The sequence below is a fragment of the Physeter macrocephalus genome, chromosome 1 (genome assembly GCF_002837175.3).
Source record: "Physeter macrocephalus isolate SW-GA chromosome 1, ASM283717v5, whole genome shotgun sequence".
NCBI lineage: Eukaryota > Metazoa > Chordata > Mammalia > Artiodactyla > Physeteridae > Physeter > Physeter macrocephalus.
In genome coordinates, this window is record NC_041214.2 from 143,324,319 (window position 1) to 143,339,361 (window position 15,043).

General features: G+C 38.0%; 1 protein-coding gene across 5 annotated transcripts in view; it reads left to right on the plus strand.

Moving 5' to 3' along the window:
- LOC114486964 (SCAN domain-containing protein 3-like) overlaps nt 1-15,043 on the plus strand; it is a 332,132-nt gene that overhangs the window by 141,641 nt on the left and 175,448 nt on the right. For all 5 annotated transcript variants that reach the window (XR_008617933.1, XM_055086238.1, XM_055086244.1 and 2 more), the window contains one exon: nt 2,430-2,619. The gene's annotated coding sequence lies outside the window, so the exon portion shown is untranslated. The remainder of the gene's footprint in view (nt 1-2,429; nt 2,620-15,043) is intronic.

The window sequence follows — 15,043 nt, forward strand, 5'->3', positions numbered from 1 at the left end:
CTTCTTCTTGGATCAATCCCTTGATCATTATGTAGTGTCATTCTTTGTCTCTTGTAATAGTCTTTATTTTAAAGTCTATTTTGTGTGATATGAGAATTGATACTCCAGCTTTCTTTTGATTTCCATTTGCATGGAATACCTTTTTCCATCCCCTCACTTTAAGTCTGTATGTGTCCCTAGGTCTGAAGTGGGTCTCTTGTAGACAGCATATATACGGGTCTTGTTTTTGTATCCATAGCCAGTCTATGTCTTTTGGTTGGATCATTTAAACCATTTACATTTAAGGTAATTATCGATATGTATGTTCCTATGACCATTTTCTTAATTGTTTTGGGTTTGTTATTGTATGTCTTTTCCTTCTCTTGTGTTTCCTGCCTAGAGAAGTTCCTTTAGCATTTGTTGTAAAGCTGGTTTGGTGGTGCTGAAATCTCTTAGCTTTTACTTGTCTGTAAAGATTTTAATTTCTCCATCAACTCTGAATTAGATCCTTGCTGGGTAGAGTAATCTTGGTTGTAAGTTCTTCTCCTTCATCACTTTAAATATGTCCTGCCACTCCCTTCTGGCTTGCAGAGTTTCTGCTGAAAGATCAGCTGTTAACCTTATGTGCATTCCCTTGTGTGTTATTTGTTGTTTTTCCCTTGCTGCTTTTAATATTTTTTCTTTGTATTTAATTTTTGATAGCTTGATTAATATGTGACTTGGTGTATAAGTCATTCAGTTTGCGGCAATTTGAGCACCTTCGGGGCTTCCCTGGTGGCACAGTGGTTAAGAATCCGCCTGCCAATGCAGGGGACACAGGTTCGTGCCCCAGTCCGGGAAGATCCCACATGCCACGGAGCGGCTAGGCCCCTGAGCCACAACTACTGAGCCTGCGCGTCTGGAGCCTGTGCTCCGCAACGGGAGAGGCCGCGCACCACAATGAAGAGTGGCCCCTGCTTGCCTCAACTGGAGAAAGTCCTCGCACAGAAACAAAGACCCAACACAGCCAAAAATAATTAAATAAATTTATTTTTTAAAAAAAGCAACATAGCTGTTTAGTGCTTCTCTTAGATCCAGTCAAGAGGATCACTATGCTATGCCTTATTCTTGCGAGGGCTCTGCTCTGAAGGACCTCTTACCATAAGATGAAGTGTCCATGGGGCGGAGGGAATGTGGCCATCTGAGCCTGTGCCCTGCCTCTTTGGACCACAGCAACCTGGAATTCCTGCTCACATATCACTGAACTTACTTCTAGTGTCTCTGCCAGTGCTCGGATTGGATTTCCTGGGAATCAGATTCTGAGGAGCTTAACATGCAGTGTGTTTAGAAAGGAGTGGTCTTGAGATGGAAACCTGGGGAAGCTTGGGGAAGGAAGCAAGATTGGGCAGAGGGAGAAGTTGAGCTGTGTTACACGTCCAGCAAAAGTCTTAGCTGACTGCATGGGAGCTCGGGAGCTCGAATTCGGCCAGGTCAGGCAGGCCTGTGTAGTCTCACATCAGTCGGTTATTGAATGTGGGTTGCCTGTGGAATGAGTATGACCTTGGGTGAGGCAGCTTTTTGCAGCTGAGCAATCCTAAAGAAGCTCATAACAAAGAATGATCTATCTGCCTGCAGCGCTCCCGTACGATGGGGCAACAAGTCTTTCATTGAAGGGGGTCTTGGAGTCACATCACAGGGCTCACTACAGCAGACCCCTTCCTCGAGTCTGTTATCAAAAGAGGAGATAACTGCACTGGCACACATACCCTGGTCCCAAGTGTGGTCAAGGGGAGGCTAATTGTGGGGTGTGGGGCCTTGGGGTTGAGCTTCAGTTGTTGAGCTGGGATTTCTACATGCGAGTTTATGGAGGCCTTTGAGGTGTGGCATGGAGCTGGGGTAGGAAGGAATGTATCAGGCCTCAGGCCAGAGACTGGGGGCTGGCTCTTCCCTCACTTCATGTTCTGGCAAAGTACCCCAAAATGTTGGAGAATTCTAACTTTGAACCTGGGCTCCCAGGTTGTCATGCAGGAGGATTTGTCAAGGCAGAAGAGTAGGACTTATTTCATTTAACAGTGTATTAACTTGATTTAACTCTTTAAAAATCTTTCAAAGATAGATGGAATAGGAGCCTCCGTTTGTACTCTTGCCCTGAGCCCTGCAAATGTGGGGGCTTTAGCTGACCACTTGTCCCTGTTGTATCATTTCTGGATAAATTCAGCAGAACTTTGCATGGCACGAGATTCACTTTGACATACCTTGTGAAGTAAAAATTTTCCCAGTTGAAATCCTTAAATTTAATTTTTCATATGATAATTCAGTTTACTTGGTTTAGAAAAAGATAATGGGGCATAGAGAATTTCTCTTTAGGAATTATGGTCATATTCATTTCACTCAGTGGAGTCAATCATGTGGTCCCCATTGCCTTTGCTCTGATGCATATGCTTTGCTATTTTTACTGTGTCATTTTCCAGTATCCTGTGGCCCAGTGAGAGCCATGCTGGGAAGCAATCACATTTTCATGGCAAGACAGACCTCCCAGCTGCTAAGCTCCTTTAGGGTAAGAGAGGAGCAGCCCTCGCTAAGATGGAGAGACCTTTCTGGAGACATCTATCCCTTGGTGCACATGGACCATTTCCCATCTCAGCTGGAATCCAGTCTAAAGTAGGTGGTTTATTCCCCTTTACTGTCTCATATAAACTAGAACTCTTGCTCACTTGCTCTTCGTGTTTCTAGTAGACATGTATTGTTTTTGCCTGTCCTGAAACACTTCCCCCTTACTTTATACGTATCCCTCCCGCTCACTCCATGGGTCCAGGAGAGCTGTCAACCACAGTGGCCTGCTCTTCTTCCCCTGCTCTGTAAGTGGGGGAAGGGAGTGTATGTAACCCTGGCACATTTGGATAATCTTTGCCAGGTCTTTAACTTTGAACAGAGTAACAACTTAGGCTAAAGGTGGTTAAAACTGACTTGTTCTAGAGGAAGCATCCAGAAGAGACATGTTACTACTACTGAGCTCTCTTGGGCTACCCTTACCTATCCTTACTTAAGCTTGCTGGGTTGGCTTTCTTTCTGATTTTGTGAGCTACCCAGAAACTTTCTAATAAGTTCTTTTGTTTACCTAAGTTAGCCAGAGTTGCTGGCAAGGAAAGAGTCCTAAGTGTCACACTATTCTTTCCATTTGGAATGTCTTCCCCCAACCCAACCCTATTTCCAGCTTCACGCCCTACATCTAGCCCATTTTACTTTCTTGACTTGATGGGATAGCCTACTATTTCCCCCTAGAATTTTTCCTCGCTGATTGCCTGGATGGCAAATCAGAAATTTCTCTAATTTCCTGTAGTGAACTTTCAATATCAGAACTACAGTTGGATTTTTCTCTCCTAGTATCTCTGTTAGCCCAGTGTGATGATTAAATCTAGGAAACTAGAACTCATAATGCTTTATGCTGATGTTGTTTGCTATCTTTAACCTTTAGAAAGTCCATAAATTGGACAAAAAGCTAAAGTAAAAATTAGAACAATGTTAAATTGTTCTGTTTCAGGGTAGTGTGTGTATCAGAAATTGATTGTCACAATAATTCTCTTTAATAAACAACAACAATCTCAGTGGGATACAGCAATAAGTGTTTATTTAGCTTCTAGGTCTGCAGGTTCAGCCGATCAGCCCTGGATTGGGCTCATTGCCTGTGTTTACAGTCAGCTATAGGTTGGGTAGGGGCTCTGCTGAGCTTGGCTAAGCTCTCTTCCACGTCTGCGTGGCTTCTAGGATGGTCCTGCTAGGATGACTGGGACAACTCAGCTCTGGTCCTTGCATCTCTCATTCTCCTCCTGGTACAAGAGGGCTTGCTGGGGCATGTCCTTTTTATGGCAGTGGCAGAAGTAAGCTCAATCATGCAGGTGCCTTCCATGCCTTTGTTTGTGTCACACTCATCATAATCTTATTGGCCTAAAGTGAGTCAAATGTCTGAGCACAGGATGGGGGATTGCTATAGAGTTACAGACAAAGGGTCTAGCTATAGGGATGAATGACAAACTCGGGCCATTATTACCTTTGATCTACCACAGGGGTACACTTTTTTTCTTTTTTTCCCTTGCTTTCCTGCATTTTATGATCTTTCTACAATAAAACCTACAGTTTGTTTAATAAAGGAAAATTTCCAAACTAGAGCAGATTGAAATTTTTTGAAAACTTAGAAAGAACTGTATATATTATGTACCTTTGGCTATTCCATTGGCTAAAGTACATAGTAATTTATTACAACTTACCAAAGCAACTAAACTGCTTGAGTACTCACGTTATTCTCACATTGGGTAAATACATCTTTCCCTGTTTCTGTTCACTGTGACTAGAGCTGGTAATTGAGTGCTGAAATTTATTTCTCTTATAGATTTGAATGTACCAGTAATACTCTGGTGAAGATTAAGTGCTGTGTGCTGTCTTGCTAGGGACTGAACCCAATGAACTGCTTATTTCTGTAAGCTATTTACAGTGAGTTTGGAATTTCATAAAACTAGAAAACAAAGCATGAGAACCTACTCATTTATCTTCTTTTTACATCAACTTTTTCGTGTCCAAGTGATTGTCATGCTTTTAGAGGGACATGAGGCGTGTAACTTAGGTTTAATTGAAGAAGTTCGTTGTTTTTACATTGTACTTTATAGCTGAAATGTTCAGATTCTGATCATGGAACGGAATTTACCATGACTGTGGTTCAATTATCAAGTCTGAAAGAAAGGCCACCTCCTCAGAGAGGTCTTTCCAGACTATCCTGTAAAATATCTACTCTCTGCTATTATTATTCCCTAGCTCATTCTTGTTAGTTTATTTCACACAGCTACCACCACTAATAGTTATTTAATTATTTGAAACTTTGTTTTCCCACCTCCTTCAACTGAATGTAAGCTCCTTAACAGCAGGGATCATACCTGTCCTGTACATAGTGACACTCCTAATGCCAAGCACAGTGCCTGGAATGACATGTGTATTATATGAAGGAAGAGCCATCATAATTTATAAACATTTACATTTAAGAACCATATGTGTTAATTACCCAACTCATAATTTTTTTTTATGTTACAGTTGTAAAATAAAAGAAACAAACAACACTGGTTTTCTCTTGCTAAAAATAGTTGCATCTCTGCTAGAGGCCCCATCCAACAGTACCTTCAATATACACCTGATTAATTAGAAGTAACACCAACTGTTTGGTAGCAATGGTGGTTATAGGGTCAGAATCAGAAGTTCCGATGACTCTTAAACATTCACAGTGGAACAGCTGTCTAGGACTCATGGACATTGGTGGACAGGCACAATAAACCTTCCTGATTCTGAGGAAAATCTGTAACTTGGAATCTACTCAATAAAATATCACTCCATCATACAGGCTAACTTGTGGGGACGTGTTCGTGTGGGTGTATTTGCATGGTTAAGTTTACGTGAAGATAGATGAAAAGGTCACAAGCTGGGTGGCTTAAACATAGAAATTATTTTCTTACATTTCCAGAGGCTAGAAGTTTGATCAAAGTATCTGCAGATTTGATTTCTTCTGAGAGCCATGAGGGAAGAATCTGCCCCAGGCTTCTCTCCTTGAGTTATAGACGGTCTTCTGCCTGTGTCTTTACATGTCTTTCCCTCTGTATGTGTCAGTGTCCAAATTCCTCTTGTAAGAATTCTAGTCATATTGGATTAAGGCCCACCCTAATGACCTCTTTTCAACTTAATTATCTCTTTAAAATTTTTTTAAATTAATTAATTAAATTAATTAATTAATTTAAGTTTGGCAGCATTGTGTCTTCATTGCTGCACGCGGGCTTTCTCTAGTTGCGGCGAGCGGGGGCTACTCTTCGTTGCAGTGCGCAGGCTTCTCATCGCGGTGGCTTCTCTTGTTGTGGAACACAGGCTAGGTACGCAGGCTTCAGTAGTTGTGGTGCATGGGCTCAGTAGTTGTGGCTCGCAGGCTCAGTAGTTGTGGCTCACGGGTTTCTTAACCACTGCGCCACCAGGGAAGCCCCTCAACTTAATTAGCAACTTAATTATCTCTTTAAATAAAGGCTCTATTTCCATATACAATCACATCCTGAGGTTCTGGGGTTCAAACTTCAATGTATGGATTGTGGGGGGAACACAATGCAGCCCATGACTACTGGTCTCCAGCAAAATCTGTCCCTCTTTATATTGTGCAACCAGTTCCACACAGCACAAGGGCCATGGCCCCATCAGCGAGAGGAGTTTGTCTAAGCAAGTGGATCTGGGCTGAGACTCTAACTCCTACCTGTCCAGAGAAATGGCATCTTCTCAAAACGCTGCTGAGTTTCCCAAATCTGCATATCTGGTCCTTTCCATTGGCCCCTGAATGCATATTCCAGTTGCCCTGTATCTTAGTCTGCATGGGTGGTGACTGGATATTCTGCTTAGCTCTTCACAAACTTCTCTCCTTTTGATGGAAGCTCTCACCTGGGGTTGAGCATCAGAATCACTTCACCTTCTCTTCTAGAGCTTCTTCAGTAACGAGGAGAAGGAAAAGGTATAATTTCTAGTAAAACAAACAAAAAACACTAGTTGAGCTTTACCTCATCACCTCCCTAAGCAATAATAAAATAATAATAATGATAATAGCATTTACTGACTACTCACTAAATGCCAGTCATAACTCTACAAGGTAGATACCACTTCTATCCATGCTTTTTGGATAAGTAAACTAAGTCTTAGGATGTCAGAGTAGATTATTTACTAGTCACACAACTAATAAATAGCTGACATAGTATTTGAACTTGGTTATGACTGAAACTTAAGCACAGTTTGTTATACTGTTAGCTATTCTCCCCTAACTTGCATCTATAACCAAGTAGTATCCCCTAATCCAGGTAGACTACTTTCTGGCACCCTTCCCCATTTTGCCAGACCATTGGGAATCCCAGCATATCTTGAGGAAGATGCCTCCATGATAGGACACTGCTACTGGCTTCAGTAAAAGGTCTAGCCCTCAGCCTCTGCTGTTCTCCTTTATGTTCTTGTATCTGGTTTGCTACATTCTTGTCCCACTGCCTATGTTTCCATTTTAAAGGCCATCTTCTAAAACACCTATAAAATATTCAAGGGAACTAAAATTTTCGTTTACAAAATAATGAGTATTTTGTGCTATAATCCAAAGTTCTTCCAATAGTCGACTCTTAGGAAAATCTGGCTCTTAATGCAGACATGGATTTTTTTTTTAACATTTTTATTGGTGTATAATTGCTTTACAATGGTGTGTTAGTTTCTGCTTTATAACAAAGTGAATCAGTTATACATATACATATGTTCCCATATTTCTTCCCTCTCGCGTCTCCCTCCCTCCCACCCTCTCTATCCCACCCTTCTAGCTGGTCACAAAGCACGAGCTGATCTCCTTGTGCTATGCGGCTGCTTCCCACTAGCTATCTATTTTACATTTGGTAGTGTATATATGTCCATATATACACTACCACTCTCTCACTTTGTCCCAGCCTACCCTGCCCCCTCCCTGTGTCCTCAAGCCCATTCTCTAGTAGGTCTGCATCTTTATTCCTGCAGACATGGATATTTGCAGCAGACTTCTGCCTAGTTACAATATTGGTAATAGAAAAGCCTTTTTAAGTCCACACCTCATAATATGCTATTGCAGGAAAATGCTTCTTAGCAGTTTTCATAGAATCTTGTCTTTTGCACAACAATAAAAGACAATTCTCCATTTTTGTGCAGCTATTTAACAAATAGAAATTCTCTTTTTATGTTTGAGAGGACAAAAAAGCAGTTAAGGATATTTGGTTTGTGGTGATGACTTACCCAGCTGGTGAAAACCAAAGTTGTTTCTTATGCAATAACCACTGCATTTTAAATAAGTGACAGAGATGAGTCTCATTCTATGCAAAGATAAATACTTGTCTGAAAATCGAATTTTTGTAAATGGAATTACATTTTAAATATACAATACCCATAAATTACTTATAGGTTTTTTTCTGTTAGTAGAATATCTCTTTTATATAAATAATTGCTCAATGTTCACTAATATAAATTCAGATACTTAATTACAATAGGGAATTCATTTGGAACATATATAGTATACATATAAAGTACACATATTTATAACATAATTTTGGAAAGAATAGAAAGAGTACATATTTGTAAAAGCCACTGCTATTTCTAAACTTGTAGACATAATGTTTGATATTTGAAAAGTAAATGTATTGAATTATTAAAAATATATATTATTATTGCTTAAGGTGGGCCAAAGTTAGCCATCATAAAAGAGAAAACAGAAAACATAGTTCCTTAGCTTCAGTTAAGGACAAATTTTATATTTTTAGTCAAACATTTCTACATTTGTTCAGCTTGTTTCTTAGGAAATTGTGACTTATTTATTAGGAAGTTTTACATGAAGAATTTTATCCTCTCTCACATGCTATCATATTACATAGGTGTTACTATTTATGTCCTTGAAAATCATTCATGTTCATTGCATTAAGCAATGTTCTTTTTCTCTTTAACTGCTAGGTAATTATTCTACTGTTAGTAGACATTTGTGTTGTTAGGTTTTGGTGATTATGAAGAAGGTTGCTAAGAATTCTTGTTTTGTTTTTTTTTTTGGTGGACATATACATTCATTTCTCTTGCATATATATGTAAGAGTGAAATTATTTGGTGATAATATATGTTAGGTATATATGTAGTTTTAAAAGATACTATCAAGTACTATTCCAAAGCAAATTTACTGTAGCAATTCACACTCTTACCAAAAATGTATGAGAGTTTAACTTGCTCCATGTCCTTGCCAACACTTAGAATTTTTAGCCTTTTCGGCATATGAAAAGATGCTCACATTGCTAATTATTAGAAAAATGCAAATCAAAACTACAATGAGGTATTGCCTCATACCAGTCAGAATGGCCACCATCAAAAAGTCTACAAACAATAAATGCCAGAGAGGGTGTGGAGAAAAAGAAACCCTCCTACAGTGTTGGTGGGAATATAATTAGTACAACCGCTATGGAGAACAGTATGGCGGTTCCTTAAAAAACTAAAAATAGAGCTACCATATGATCCAGTAATCCCTCCTGGGCATATATCTGGAGCAAATTGTAATTTGAAAAGATACATGCACCTCAATGTTTACAGCAGCACTATTTACAATAGCCAAGACATGGAAGCAACCTAAGTGTCCATCGACAGATAAATGGATAAAGAAGATGTGGTCTATTTATACAATGGACTATTACTCAGCCATAAAAAAGAATGAAATAATGCCATTTGCAACAACATGGATGGACCTAGAGATTGTCATACTAGGTGAAGTAAGCCAGACAAAGAAAGACAAATATCATATGATATTGCTTAAATGTGGAATCTAAAGAAAAATGATACAAATGAACTTATATACAAAACAGAAATAGACCCACAGACATAGAAAACTTATAGTTAATGAAGGGGAAAGGGGGGGTAAATTAAGAGTTTGGGATTAACATATACACACTACTATATATATATAATACATAACCAAAAAGGACCTACTGTATAGCACAGGGAACTATACTCAATATTTTGTAATAACCTGTAAGGGAAAAGAATCTGAAAAAAAAAAAAAGATATGTATGTATAACTGAATCACTTTGCTGTACAAACATAAAAAACAAAAGACAAACAAAGACTTGTTAGTCTTTTTAGTTTTTGCCATGCAGGTAGGTGTTTAGTGGTATCTTATTTGGGGCTTTAATTTGAACTTCCCTATTGAGTAATGTTGAGCATCTTTTCATATGATCTAAAGAAAAATGATACAAATGAACTTATATACAAAACAGAAATAGACCCACAGACATAGAAAACTTATAGTTAATGAAGGGGAAAGGGGGGGTAAATTAAGAGTTTGGGATTAACATATACACACTACTATATATATATAATACATAACCAAAAAGGACCTACTGTATAGCACAGGGAACTATACTCAATATTTTGTAATAACCTGTAAGGGAAAAGAATCTGAAAAAAAAAAAAGATATGTATGTATAACTGAATCACTTTGCTGTACAAACATAAAAAACAAAAGACAAACAAAAAAAGACTTGTTAGTCTTTTTAGTTTTTGCCATGCAGGTAGGTGTTTAGTGGTATCTTATTTGGGGCTTTAATTTGAACTTCCCTATTGAGTAATGTTGAGCATCTTTTCATATGCTTATTGGCTATTTTGATAGACTCTTTCATAAAATGCCTTTTCAAGGTTTTTGACTGTTTTTAAATTGAAAATCCTCCTTTTTTTAAATTGAAAATTCCTTTCTATTTGTACTTGGGCAAATTAGGGGAAGAAATAGTCACTCCTTCATGGGCAGAATTTAATTTTTTTGGGTATTGATTTATTCCCAGAGAACTTTAAACCTTGCTGCACTTTGTGTTCATCTTTGTATACATTGTGGATTGACTCTGGTTCTTAAGATAGTTTTCCTATCTTAATTTTAGTCCCCCAGATGCTGTTGTTATACTGTCTACTATTAGAATGCACAATAGCATTTAGGATGGATATATAAATTACATATTCCTACAGATTGATTATTAATTAAATATTAACTCACATTAATATAATTACATTATTTAAGAATTAATATTATAGCAATATTGTTAATAATAATAATTAATGAGGGGGAATAGAATAAATGATTTACATGAAAGTAGACACCCAAGATTAGTGTTAGAGCCCCCAACTACTCAGATTTCCATTTTTCTTTCAGCTGTATTTTGTGACCTCTGTAGAGATTGTTCCATATATTTCTACTTTTAAATTGTTCTTGATTTATTTTCTTAACACACCATAAATGTTATTAGAGAACAAAACCATTGTAAGTAATTAAGAGAATAAACTGTTTCTTCATTGTTAGAGTATCATGGTGTGTATTTATGCCCTGGGGCCAATAGACCCGTCTACTATTTTAAATAATGTGCTCAGAACATTTAGTATTACATATTATGGAAAAATAAACTCCTGAGGAATAAATAATTGGCTTTTAAGATTAAAATGCTTTATCTTCCTAATTTAAAAGGTTGATACTAAAAAGCCAAAGATAAATTTGCTTAGCTTCTGGATTTTTTTGTGTTGTTTTGTTGCTTTAATGGGAGAAAAAGAGAAATTGCCTAATGTTGGTTTAAGCGTATGGCCTTATCTTGGGAGCAGTCATAACGTTTTAATAGAAAGTGTAGAACATTAAAAATAGGATTTTAGGTGCTACTTTCTTGGGCTTAGTTAGAGGACAGAACAATTACACAGTGGTTTTATGATCACTCCTGATGTGTAATATTTATTTTTATTTGCTCTTCATTTATATTTAGTGCATGTTGTAAAACTACATAAGGCTATCAAGTAATTTTAGAAGTTATAATGGGAAACAGTTCTTAATGACGATTTTTTAAAAAAGATTCACTTTGAAGTGTATTAAAGACACACTCGGCTGAGTAAAGCAGCCTCTATGCATCATAGATTTAATTTAGACGCATAATAAAACCTTTCCATGTGCTTGTAGAAATAATACAAAGATCAATAACCTGAAAGGAGCCAGAGGCATGAAAATATATGGTAGATGAGGCTCGTTTTGTACGAGACAAGAGAAGGAATATTTAAAGCTAGTGACAGGTTAATATGGTCTGCTTTACATTTTGCCTGCTATATTACCAGAGAGCTGCATCTGTTTCCAGAATTTTAATCAAAACCACCGAAGGAGAAAGCTGGGCATTCAGAAAAATGAACCTAGTGGCTGACTAAAGACTTTCAGCAAAATAATATATTCTGCATAGCCTGTTATCTCTATTTTATAAGGACCTCATCTTTGAGTTGTTTTGGGCAACTGTATACCTACCCAGACTGTGAAGTTATGATAAATGATTATAACATCATGATTCCAAGAAAACTTCCTTTATTTTTGCCTTTAAAAATTAAGGTTCTTGATATATTTGGCATTTAGAAAATACGTGGTCAGTGGAAATCACTCTAATGGCATTTAAAAGTAACGTATTGACCTCATGATGTTTGCATGTCAGACATGAGAAAAGAATGCTCTTAAGTATAATAGTTGTTTCCATTGATAGCATGGGTTGAGGCCATTGGTGTGGCTGGCTATGTGAGTGTCCTCTGACTTCGTCATATTTCCGTGGGTCGTTTCCAAAGCTTTGCAAGAAATATGAGAGAAATCAAGAGCTAGGAGAGGACACTTGCAAGATAACGCAGGATGTTTTTTTGTCAAGGCTAAATAGCAGGGACAAACTCAGATGCCCACAGGGATTGGGCAGGCTGAGTTTAACAACTCAAATTGAGTGACAAATAGCAAATAACACAGACCTCAGAGTCAAGAAGTGGTTGTAACTATGAGAAACCAGAGTGCTTATGCTTGGTTAAAGAGGCCGCTATTACCTAACTCTAATCAATTGCATGAAGGTCTATTGTTGCAGTGTGATAATTGTATTTTAGAGCTATAATCACCATGACTTTCCCTATGGACCAAGTTAGAACTGAATTCATGAAACCCCAGGGGGTTTTGTACTTGTTAAAAATGTTGCTACTTTATTGATTGACCATGTGGGTAAAATAGCCATAATTTCAGTACAGTAAACCTACTGTCAAAGTTGAGATCATAAAGCAGATGTCACAGCCATGGTTTGAACACATTCCTTTTGAGAACATTAGTACCTACTATGAGTCATGAAACTGGAAGAGTTAGAAAGGTGAATAACCCATCTTCACAGTCTAGCACCAGTGTATACAATTTAAATGCAGTCAGAAAATAAAGGTCATGTAATTTAATGTTTCTTACAATGTTTATGTTATACTTTGAATAAACTGATTTCAGTATTTATTTTCGTTTCTAACTACGTGACAATTCTAAATAGCTGAGTATTTTCTCTTAATTTTAACTCTTGAATTTCTAATTTCTTATATACTGTTAATGTGCAATTAGAATACTGATGCCATTTATGCTCAGTGCTGGAGTGCTTATATACTGAATAACATTTGGATTAGGAGATTACATTTGTACTTCCAAAGAAAGTATAGAAGCATATTTAAAATGTTAAGATGAAAAAAATTTCATTCTTTGTATTTTCTCAGTTATGGCCTTTCCCTAACTCCAAAGTGAGTACCAACAAACATCATTTCTGGTCTTGACACCAGTTCTGACTAAGATGGAGAGTAAATTTGGAATTTTAGTTCCACCCGCAAGTAGAAGGTGATATAATTTTACAGACATAGTCCTGGTAGTCTTTTTCCTTAGACAGCCTGTGCATTCCTCTGTTGAGGTAGTCCAGGTCATGGGGTTGGGTTTGGCACCTCTGTGTCTCTAGCACTCCAGTTTCCTGTAGTGCTTGGACCCCCCAACTGGGAATTCCAATCTATGAGGCCCTGGTATTTCCCAAGTGATGCTGTATCATCCTTCCAGTACTATCAGCTACTTGATCATCCTCCCTCTCTGAGCATCAACAGGAACTAGTCTTGTCATTTATGCTTCTATTGGTCCATCCCACCCTTTGGATTGGACCTTCTTGAACAGTCATACCTGTGTGAACGAGGCCGACTTCTCTACGTGACCCTGAACAAAATATATTAATTTGTTGGTTACTCCTACAGCAAAGTTGAGTATCCAGTGGTCTCAAATGTGGACTTTCCCTCTTCCTCTCTCCAGGTGAAAGTGAGGTCCTAGTGTTTTGTGGTGGAGACTGTCTGAGACTCAACAATATTTGCATAGCAGTCTAGAGTTTTAGAAGTTCTTTAGTATCAGAATTTGAATCCCTGAACTACAGCCAGTTTCACCTTCCAGAACATCATACAGTGTCACTTCCATGAGACTGTCTTAGAATAATAAGCACCATCACAAGGTCAAAATTATTGATCAAGGAAAAACATAATTATTAGATAAAGCTATTGTTTTCCTTGCTTACATCAAAATGGTCTCCAGGTAGACGTAAGATATGCTCATATAGAATTAATTTTTGATTAAAAAAGATATATATGAGTTCTGGTTTTCATTGCTTCCTTGTCAATAAAATGTTTCCGTTGGGAAAATCTGAAGTGAAATACAGAGTTGCTGCAAGTATTGCCATTTTGGAGCTTGTCAATATTTTGCACGCTGGCATCATCACGGTAGGACTCACATTTCTTATTCATTTTTTCTTCCTTTTCAAACAACTTTATGTCTCATAATAGGATGGTTGTTAAGGACTTTAAAGCGTGAATTGAAAGATTCACAAATTATTATTATGCCTTTAACTGAAAAAGGAAGAAAGTGGAAAGTATGAAAAAACAGGTAACTCTTGCCTTTAAGTTAAAATTTTGTGAGCCTTAGCTTTGTAGCACTGCTCTTGGCTAATTTAAATAATCTACAGTAAGACTGAATAAGAAAGTGAGCCCTTCTCTGGCACACAGGGGGAGTGATTATGGTGAATAACTAGAGGCATTTTCCTTGAATTGAATTCTTGGCTCCAGCAAAGATTTTATTGGATTACCTTCCTAAGCCATCATCCACTGTGTTATGAGCATACATCACTCGCTGTAGCTAGGCAGCTGTGAAATGCAGCACAGTATCTACTCTGCTGAGGAAAAAAATCATTTTCAAACTTTATTTTATATTCTTATGACTTGTGGATAAAAACATTCTACACTCCCTGGAAGTCAGAATTTCTCAGTTTCGTTTTCAAACCTGAGTGATCTCCTCTTCTCACACTCCCACAATTATGTTCTACATTTGGAAGACTATTGAGTGTACTGTCAAATGGTCTTTAAAATACAATCTTCAAATCCTGTTCGTGCTTGAATAATGTCATCTCTATCTTCAGCATGTATTAATGACTGAAATAATAAAAGATATTTACCTAAAAATAGGTTATATTTGAAAGCTACTTGACGCTGTGCATATGATATGAGCTGGCATTTTAAAAATGTAGTACAGGGCTTCCCTGGTGGCGCAGTGGCCGGGGGTCCGCCTGCCGATGCAGGGGACACGGGTTCGTGCCCCGGTCTGGGAAGATCCCACATGCCGCGGAGCGGCTGGGCCCGTGAGCCATGGCCACTGAGCCTGCGCGTCCGGAGCCTGTGCTCCGCA